Genomic DNA, 10,862 nt, shown 5'->3' on the forward strand with positions numbered 1-10,862 from the left:
GGATGACAGAGTGGAGGAGCACAGACAGGAAACCAGAAGGTCAGCTGGGAAGATAACTCGGAAAGCAGCCACAGGAGAGAAGGGGCGGGGATGCATGGCAAAGATGTCGTGAGGGCGGGACTGACAGCACTTGGCAGCGACTGGGTGTGGGAGGTAAGGGAGAGAGAGGAACCCAAGATAACTGGGAGGTTTGTTTTGTCTAGAAGCTTGAAGGGAAGAAAAGTACTTAAAGATATTTTGACCAGCTTTCTTCATTAACACAGTGAATGAAATGTTCTACAATAAGCTCAAAAGACCTCCCTCTTCTAAGGAATAGTTTACAATTAGAAAAGTAAAAGAGGCGTGGTCATGGCACATTCTGTTTCTCTATGATGAAAGTGCTAGTGGGGAATAAGGATTAATCATCCTCCAACTCTGCACTTTTAAAGACCAGAATTCGTGTTTTATCTCAAAGTTGTCCTGGCTGAGAAGAACATGAGCAATGTTATCAAAGCCATAGTATGTGTGTGCCTCTGGCTGATTTTCTTTCTTTCCTTTTTTTAATTGTCAGATAACTTTAATTTGTAAATTTATCCAAAGTTTGAAAATACCTTGGGGAATTTTAGGAATCTCAGAAATCAGAGAATGAGATATCTATATATCCACAACATGTACAGCCTTCACACACATCTGCTCAGAATGCTTCTCCACGTGGGGGTGATATCAGAAGTTATTCATTCTTATGTCTGGCTTCTTTCTTTGCCTTTCCCTCTTGTGTCTTTGATCACCTTGTATCACAAGACATAGATAAGTCTTTGGGAAGTGTTAAACTCTGACAGTAAAGCAAAAGCAGAGTTAAAGGCAAATGTTTAGTTATATTCAAACACAAGCTAGTGAATGAAGTATTTTAGGCTCAAAGAGCCAAATAGTCTGCATTCCTGAGAAATCTCAGTCAGTTACTCCTTGTGGGGAATATTTTCATGTTATACTTTGCTGCCACAAGCCAAGTGGGTATACCTTTTTGAGTGCTGATTTTTCCTAATTAGGATTTAAATTAGGAAAATGAAAGAAGACATTTTCTATCTAGGTATTCTTTTAAAAAATCCATCCATGAGAAAGGAGCCAAGTGTCAGTCTCTCATGCAAGGAGTATTCTCATGGAGGAACTATAAGTCTAAGTCTTTTCACTCCATTTCTTGTTCTTTAACAGATTCTGTGGTACCACCATTATCTTGCTCGGGTGCAGAAAACTCATTCAGTGGTGTTGCAATATCCTCGCAAGGCAGCTTGTGTTACAAGCCAAGCATTGTCAATCAAACCCAAGATCCTCCCATTTCCCTGAACCTCACTGTCCATTCTCCTGCAGCTTTGATCTTATCAGATTGGCACCTGGCCCACTGCAGCACATACTCTGGTGAGCCGACTTTGGTTGATTTCTGTCCCCTCTCCTTCTTCCTCCACTCTCCTACAACATGACCCCTGTATTTAAGCTAAGGTCAGACCAGAGCTAGGGCCTCCTCTTAGTGAGGACTAGCAGAGCTGAAGCTCCTAAATGGGTTGGGGTGCAGTGGGTGGCAGGAATGGGAAGCAATTGGCTTCTTTCTTGGGCCTCATTATTCATCTAACAGTAATTATATACACCAACTATTTAATAGGCTGTTGGGGCCAGAAAGATGAATTCAAAATAGAATTACCTTCAAATTTCTCAATGTCTATGGGGAAGGCAGACAGACAGAAACAGATAATCACAACCACATGTGGAGGAGTAGCAGTGGAGGTAGGCCCAGGGAATGAAGGAGCAGGGACAAGGGACAGCTACCCTGATGGCAAATGGAACAGCCACCAATGTCTTCTTCCATGTCACACCCAATGGTATTTTCAACTTTCATTCTTTCCATAGCATTCAGTGCTACTGACAATCGCCCTTCTATTTTCAATTAATTTTAAAATTCTAATCAATACATTCAAAGTATGAAGTATTTCAAGCATGCATCAAAATACTGAGAATAATATAACAAATGGCAGTTAAGAGCACAGATTCTAGAACTGAACTGCCTGGGTTCAAATCCCAACACTACTTCCTACCAAAGTGTGATGTTGGACTGGTTATTTTACCACTCTGTACCTCAATTTCCTCCTCTGTAAAATAGGGACAGATAATACTCATCTTGTGAGCTTGCTGTGAAGATTAAATGAGTTATGTTTATAATGCCTTTAGAACAGTGCCTGGCACAGTCAGCACATACTCATGTACGTGTTAGTTTTTATGCTTCCCAGCATGCATAATAGCATAGTTTTATAGTCAAGCTGCTTGCATGTGAGTCCCAACCGGCTCTGCACTGCCTGCTAAGGGTATAATCTTGAGCAAGCTACTTAACCTTTCTGTGTAAAATAAGATTTCTCATTATCACGGGAAACAGCTGAGCTCTGCGCCTGTGTAGCAAAGTGGCGCCCACTCCCCAGCCTTAGACCCTCTGGTGGACACACAAAATTAGGAAGAAGCTTTAAAGGGTTACTTTTCTTTATTCCAGGATGGACCCCTTTTACTCTTCCTGAGCACAAAGGAAGCAGCAGGACGATTTGTGACTCTCCAGTATAAAGACCGATCCCCAGAGGCCTACGTGGTTAGAATGGGGCTGGCATGTGTGTGCACACATGCATATGCGCTTCAGGTTTGTTTTTTGTTTTTATTTGTCGGTTTGTTGCTGATTGGCTAGAGACATCCTGACAACTGAACTACAGGTCCCAGACTCTGAGAAGCCCAAAGAATCTCTTCAAAGACCATGGACTTTGCCTCCCAAGGCTCTCAGATGAGGTAGGAGAGAAGGACGACTGAGTTTAAGGCGGGGGTTGAGTGGAGTTGCGTATCTGTAAATTTTTGTTTTTCCCAGGACTCTGAAGCCCTCAAGGGCAAGGTCTATCTTTCCATTGCTTCAGTATACTTAGCACCAAGCATAGTGCCTTGAAAATAGCATGGCTCAATAAATGTTACTTATAATCAATTAATTATTTCACTGACCCATTCAATAGCTCCTCCCTGAATCCCTGCCGAGTGGCAGGCATATTAGTACTTTATGAGGGTACAAACATGAGCCTTGGCCCAAGCCTGGTTCCTGACCAGTGTTCCACAGCTGAAAGGACAGAATCATTGTTCAGACAGGCCACACAGAGTGGTAGAGAGCAGTGGAGACAGACCACCCGTGCCTCAGTTTACTCATAGTGTTGTGAGGATTGAATGAGCTAATGCATGTAGAATAACATATACTAGCTATTATTACCACTGATCCAGGGACTCAAGCCAGAAAACCAAGAGTCACATTTGATAACTCCTTCTGCTCCAAACCCCCAGCCACAAGTCCCATTATATTACCTTCTAGGGGTTGAGGAATTCATTCATAATGCTTTTCTCTTCATCACTGAAGTCCTGGTCCAAGCCACCATCATCTGCCAACTGAACTACTACAATTGTCCACTGTTTGGTTTTTCTGTTGATCTCACCACGTCACCATGCCTACAAGACCTTCATGGTCTCCAGCCTCTGCTAACACCACACTCCCCACACTCCCCTTTGCTCTCTGATCTACAAACAGTGGCACCATTGACATTCTGAGCCAAGCAATTCTTTGTTGTGGAGGACTGTCATGTGCATTATAGGATGTTTAGCAGCATTTCCAGCTTCTACCTACTAGATAACAATAGCAACCCTCCCCATAAATTGTGACAAAAAAAAAAAAAAAATCCCCAGACATTGCCAAATATCCCCTCGGGTGAAATCATCCCCATTGAGACCTTTGCTGTAAAGTGCTGTCTTACCTCCTGAAATAGGGAACAGGCTGCTCCTTTTGTCCAGAGCAAAAGGATCTTGCCTTTGTCCCTAGTTAACCTCTTCTTGGCCTCAGAATCTTCACTCCATTGTTACTTCCGTAAGGGAAACTTCTCTGATGCTCCTGCCTCCCTGGTCCCCCTATTATAAGCTCTCCAGACATTGGGTACTCCTCTCATATAGTACTTATTACATGATAATCAAAGCAAATGGTTACCAGTGTAGTTGTGATTTTGCTTTGATTAACATCTGTCTCACCCAACAAACGGTAAGCTCCATGAGGGCAGAACTGGATTTGTTTTCATCATCATTGTATCCCCAGGGTACAATGTATCTATCCCAGTACCTGACACACAGTAGGCAATCAATCAGTATTGGTTGAACTAATAAATGTATGAAGATTCAGCCCCTACTCTAACATTGTTGCTTTCTAGGGGACAAATTCTGTGATGAAGCAATTATATATTGGGAGCACAGAGTACCTAACCCAGTCTTGGGGATGTCAGGAGTGGTCCTGGAGGAGGTGGTATACCAGTTCCCGTCAGGAGATCTGAAGGGTATCTAAGAATTAGTGAATGAGGGATAGAAGAGGAAATGGTACAGTAGGGGGCTCCAGGTAGAAGGGTCAGCTTGGGCAAAGACTTAGAAATGAGACTGCATGGTCCTCAAATCCCTTCTTTTCTAACTCTTCTGCCTTTCTACTTCTTGTTTGTCCCAGGCTAAGGCATTTCTCAGGTGATCCCTGTCAGAAGGACAAGGGAGTAGAGACAGGGAGAGAGCCTTCCCTGGCTCATAACCAACAATCCGAGTTTGCCTGGGACCATCCTGGCATTAGCACTGAATGTTCTATGTCCTGGGAAAGCCCCCAGTCCTTGGATAAACTGGAAAAGTCTGTTACCCTGGTCAGAGGGCTTGTTCTGGTTATCCAAGTCACCTGGAAGAAACAACAGGGCCTCTGACTGTCTTGGAATGATCCCTGGCCTGGGGCCAGGACACCTGGGTTTGAGTTTTAGCTCTGTTTCTCACTGGCCTTGTAACTGTGGGAAAGCTGTGTCTCTAGCCTCCCTGTATTGACCATATGTACTTATTTTCTGTATTCTTGATGTTCTGGTATTTGGGGCCTTGATCCTGGACAGAGTTGCCTCCTAGGACTAGCTAATTCCTAGAAATAGCAAATAACTCTCCTGCATAACATACCTTTGATATGTAAACCAACCAATGCAGAGCTCATACCTCCAACCATCTCCTTTATCAAACTCTCACACATCAAGCCAATATTACCCCTGCCCTAAACTACCCCAGGACCAGGCATTGGACAATCAGGGACTGCCCCTATAGCCCAGAGCCTGCTGAAATTATTCAAACTACCCAATCCTCAACTTCTCAACATACCTACCCTGCCTCGCCCATTCCTTCCCAAGAGAACCCCAATACAGGCTCTGTGTCATGCTCTCCTCTCCCCAACTTCTGCTTCCTGACCAACCCTGGTACTTCGACATGGTCCCATGTGGCATGCTGAGCCTCCTGTTTCTAGGGATCTGAGGATAAACTTCTTCCTCATGACAGTCATTTCCATGTCTTACCATGCCTGCTTAAAACAAATCCTAGGTAACTTTTAACACACTCTCTTTCCTTATTAGGCCTCACATGGTTGTTGCAAGAGTCCAATGAGATAATTTCTGTAAAAATGCTCTGTATACTTCGAAGTGTAAGGTATTTTTATGATCCTTTTTTTCTGGATCATTAAGGTCTGGAAATACTGAAAATCCCTACAGGGCCCTATTGAGAAGGCAGGGAGGCTGTTCCCGGGAACCTGCTCTGGGTCGCTGCCCGTGGCCTCTCTCTGCTGCAAGTGATCTGTCTGCCAGGTGGCCGCAGCCAAGGCTCGTTTGGACAGCTGCCTCCTGGACTCCTCCTGGTCTGGCTACCTCCTCTCCAGCTTGCACCTCCTTTTCCCTTCACTGGGGGAACAAACACATTTAGAGTTTAGAGGACTAAAACCACTCTATAAAATGCTGGTCTGAGGGAGAAGAGCTTCCCATTCCTGTGGAGAGCATGCACACCACAGAGCAGGCCTCCCAACGTGTTCCTCCAAGAGAAACACATGGGAGCTGTGAAAGCCAAGAGGCAGGCCTGCTGGGCAGGGCCTCCTTGTAAACGCAGGAGCCTGCATGCTCTCCTCCAGATCTCTTCCTGGAAACTGGTCTTTGCTCTTCCAGCCTAGGGCTGTTGACTCTGGTTTACTTCCCAGCTGGGTGGCTCATTTCCACACAGCTGACACAAAGGCTGAGTGTGACCTGTGGCCACCTAGCAGGCATCTGGGCTGTGAAATAAAATCCTGAGCAGGCAGGGGGCAGTTATGTGTTTCTGTGGTTTCTGCGAATGCTAAGTTGGAGTGACAGTGGCCCATGGCACCATGTCTGGGAGAGGGTTGCCAGACAAAACACAGGAGGCCCAAATGTTGCATGGGACATGCTTATGCAAAAAGAAGTATTTGTTTTTTATCTGAAATTCAACTTTAATTGGGCATCCTGCACTTTTGTTCACTAAATTTGGTAGCCAAAACATGGGAGCCCATTTCTGAATCTATTTTTTTACTTCCTGACTGGAACAGGCCCATGCCTTTCATTTCTTGTGAAGATTTCTGGGTTTAGTCTTTTGTTTTTTCCCCCGCTGCATGGGTTGATAGATTCCCAGGCATTATCAGGTGGATTTAAGAAGCAATCTGAGGTCTGTAATTAATTAGGTCTATACTTAATGAGATGAGAGAGCTGAATGTGGGATTGGAAGGCAATCAAACTGGTGAATCTTGCAAGGTCTCAAAGAGAACACTTGCAGACACAGAAAATGTGATTGTGGTTAAGTAGGTGTCACTTTCGGGGAAATGTGTCGAGGGCCTTTGGCTGGGGAGCAGCCTGCTGCCAAGACACTCTAGGGGGAGGGTTAGACATCACCCCTTCTGCAACAGATCTTTTGGCTGCTGCCATGTGGAGCCTCATGTATTTTTTTATCCAGGAATTTGCGGGGGCCCTGGGAGAAATGGTGTTGGGAGTTGCAACCTCTTTCCTTCGACTTTCAAAATAACTAAGGCTTGTGTGATGAACTGGGTGGGATTGGCTGAGGCCAGATAGTGAAAATGGCAATGGAGGACCCCATAAGGAAACACTCCACAGGGAAGGAGGTGGGAAGAAACAGGGCTAATGAAAGAGAGTGTACTCCTAGACACAATGTGCACTTTGACCATGGCCCAGTTGGGGGGTCTTGGAGATGGAGGGGAAAAGTCTACACGTGTAAACAAAAAGATCTGTACACTGAGGACCTGAGCAGGTTTTCTGTTAAGTGTTCCCATTGTGTGCTCTCTGTCTCGTTCCTTGAAGGGCACCAAGGCTGGGTGGACAAATTGACATGACCTATATAGGAAGCTGTGGGTACAGCAAGCTGGGCCCTGGGAGCAGTTGCTGTGGTGACTCAGTCCACATCTCTAGAGATTGGCCAAAACCTTGGCACACTCTCAACCATACCTGGAGGTTGGAAGCAGCTGAGATGGGGACAGGCTAGTTCAGAGTTCAGTGGTCCTGAGGTCAGCCAACCCCGTTATGTCTGAGTTCTTTCCCCTCCAGTAGGTGGCAGCAGGAGGAGAGCAAAGAGAAGGGCTGTGCTGGGGATAAGGGGGACAAATGGTGGCGGGGGTGGAGGGAGGTTGCTCATATGTGAGCAATTTTTAGAAACATTTGGCGAGGACAACCTGGGCAAATGGATAAACTTTTCCAATGTGGCAGGTGGGGCTCAGAGTTATTATAATCTCGTTATTAGGTGAGATCAAGACTTCTGGGAGATACATATGTGTAAAGAACTATCTATTTGGATACAAGTTGACACCAGGTTTGACTTCTTTTGATTAAACTTCTTTCAATACCAGATTAAACTTCTTCGAAATGGAAGATTTTGCTCACTTTTGTCAGCTCTCATCTTTCACAAACGTTCAATTCATAAAGAAGTAGGAAAAGGTGGTGGGGTCAGGAGCTATTTTTAAAAGGCACCGATTTCTCTGAGTGGGTGCAGCTCCATCCTGGTTTTGGAAAGTGAAGTGCACCTGGATTCAGCCCCTGCTGCCTCCTCAGATGTGTGCCCCAGCACAAACTTGCATCTTTTTTTTTCTTTTTTTTTCTGACTGGTAAGGGGATTGCAACCCTTGGCACGGTGTTGTCTGCACCACGCTCAGCCAGTGAGCACACTGGCTATCCCTATATAGGATCCGAACCCACAGCCTCGGCACTACCAGCGCTGCACTCTCCTGAGTGAGCCATGGGGCCGGCCCACAACCTTGCATGTTTAAAAAGAATGTTCTACAGCTTGGATGCCATTGTCCTATGATGACATTACAGTAACAGAATTAGTGAACACTTACAATATGCCAGACACTAATCTAAGCACTTTACATATATGTCATCCGATCCTCACAAGGGTTCTTACAGGCAGGAAACAGAGCGCCTTGCCAAGGTTAACAGTAATGGTGGACCTGAGTTTGTTCTATTAATCACCTACCATCCTGCTAGATATGGAAGGATTTGCTGCAGAAGAGCAGGGCAAATGGGTCAGATGAAGGCCAAAAATGAGAAATGGAAGATGTGTGATAAAGTTCAAGCAAGGCAAGGAGAAAGTAAGAAAAGGAATGCAGAGATGTGAGCAAAACTGGTAACAAAATGCTTGCCATGAAGTCCTATATACCAGAGATATGCCACATGCATTGTTAGATGTGACTTTTTTTGTAATCAACAGCAGGAAAAAAAATCACAACCATTTTGAAGATTCCCAGAGTCTATAAGGTAGAAAGTTCAAGTATCTGGAAAGAAGCACAACTATTTATGGAACTAAGATAAAAGGAAATTGTCTCCAGTTAGTCCTTGAAGAACACCTGTCTAAGATCTCACAGCTGCTCAGCTAGAATTTAAACTCCAACCACATGGCTCCAGAGTCCACATGCTCAGACACGCCCCCCACCACTGCCTGCGGGCTGGACCTGGCTGGCACTCTCATCACCGTTTGTTGAATGGGTAGCTAATGCACCAGTGGAATTGGAACAGGAGTTCAGGAGTCTCTGGAGCCATGGGAGTGCAGCTATATGCTGAGGCATCCATTCTTAAGTAAGGGTTGTTTATAAAGTATGTGTTCACACCTCAGGGCACTGCCTGTATTAACAATAACCTTATCACACTCCCCCAAACACCAAATAAAACTAAGTTCTAAGGCATTCACTCAAAGAAGCAGCACAAATGGCTGCTGGGTGTCACCCTTTTCTTCTGCGGAACCTGAGAATTTGTTTGGAATCAACCGGATATGAATGGAATTTCTCACTTACTCACCAGGAGTTCCACAAAGACTTAATCAGTCTCCCTCTCATTCTCTCTCTCCCCAAGACTTAGATGAACACAAGGCTTGAAACCAGATATTGGGCTGCTCTTACTGATGTAGAGAGGGAATATTGTTGTAAGTATAAAACTGCTTATAAAATTCTCATAGTAATTGGAAAGAAATTGGAAACATTAACAGCTAAATCCCAGTTCAGATTATACTTCATTAAATAAAAAGTCCTTCAAACATGATAGTCATTCAAAGAGGACATTACTCAGCATATATGAGCAGAACTGAAGGCCAATGGGAAGGAAGCAGATGCCTCAAATCTATAAAAGTCCCCAAAGCTTCATAATCAGGCTTGTGTTTTCACCAAATGGTATCTAAAATCCATGCAGCACCTCTCAAACAGAATGCATGAAACTAGTATGTGTTAAGAGTCCGCTAGTCTAGTGGCATTTTTGGTTCCTACACATACATTCTGTCCTCTGGGGCCCACAGCAAGCCTGGGAATTAGGTTGGCAGGAACAATTATGTCTGTTTTATAGCTAAGAGCATAGGCTTAGAGAGATAAAGGAACTTGCCAGAGGTTATGAGTGAATAGGGACCCTCTTGAGAACCAAAGGAACCCGGAACTCAAATGTGGGTCTTCTGAGGCCTCATACCCTGCTCTCTGTGACCTCCACTGAGGACATGCCCTCCAGCCTGCATACCCACCCACCAGAAGGTTGGAGGATTGTGAAGGTGAAAGGGATGCCAGGTGCCAACTGAACCCAGCTGCACATCTCCCAATCAGCCTACTTTCCCTGCTGGTGAGGATGAGGAAAGTCAGGATCTCGCCACACCAAGTCTTTGCCATCTACTGCCATAGCACCCACTCAGGAGACTTCCCAGGGCCTGTTTTCCAGCCCTTTCCTCCTCTTGCTGCCATGGCCTCAATCCATCCTGGAGGCCACACTCCAATGCTGCAGATATGGGGGACTAAGAGACAGAAGTCTGCCACCCAGAGGCATGTTCGTGTTCCAAGAGGCTCTGTCTCCTGCTGACCACGTGCTCTGGAAGCTTCCCCAACTCTCCTGAGATTACAGTGAGGGTCAAAAGAGAGTGAAAATGTACACATAGCATCTAGCACTCTTCCTAGCATGATAAGTTTTAATGATCCTTCCCCTTTTATTCATTTATTGTCATCCATTCACTTGGCAGTTTTCATTGAGTACCTGTTTTGTGCCAAGCATTGTTCTCGGTAGTGGGAATACAGCAGTGAACAAAATGGGCATGAATTCCTGCCCTTAAGGAGCTTACTTTCTGGGGAAGAACTAGATTATTTGAAATAAAACAAATAAAATAAATAATTTCAGTGTGTAATAAATATAATGAAGAAAAATTAGGTGATGTGACAAACAATGGTTGATCCTGGCAGGCCTCTCTGCAGAGGTGACATTTAAACTGAATTCTGGAGGATGAGAGGGGCCTGCTCTACCACAAGCCTGGACAAGAGCTTGCCAGGCACAGAAGTTCAAGTGCTGGGGCCCAGGACAGGAAGGACCTTAGGCTCTCTAGAAGCTGTCGCAAGGTTGGTGTGGCTGGGGTGGAATAACTGAGGATGTAAGTGTCAGGAGCCAGGGCTGGAGAGCCCTGGTTTCAGTCCATAACAGAGTGAAATTGAAAAATACTGTGTATGATGAGTTGAATAAAAAGTCATGAATATT

The 10,862-nt window shown here is 45.0% G+C and overlaps 1 pseudogene; it reads right to left on the minus strand.

The window, feature by feature from the left end:
* Positions 1-1,108: 1,108 nt before the first annotated feature.
* LOC134385227 (anaphase-promoting complex subunit 13-like) lies at positions 1,109-1,334 on the minus strand (annotated as a pseudogene).
* Positions 1,335-10,862: the final 9,528 nt, after the last annotated feature.

Source organism: Cynocephalus volans, chromosome 8, assembly GCF_027409185.1.
Source record: "Cynocephalus volans isolate mCynVol1 chromosome 8, mCynVol1.pri, whole genome shotgun sequence".
Classification (NCBI taxonomy): Eukaryota; Metazoa; Chordata; class Mammalia; order Dermoptera; family Cynocephalidae; genus Cynocephalus; species Cynocephalus volans.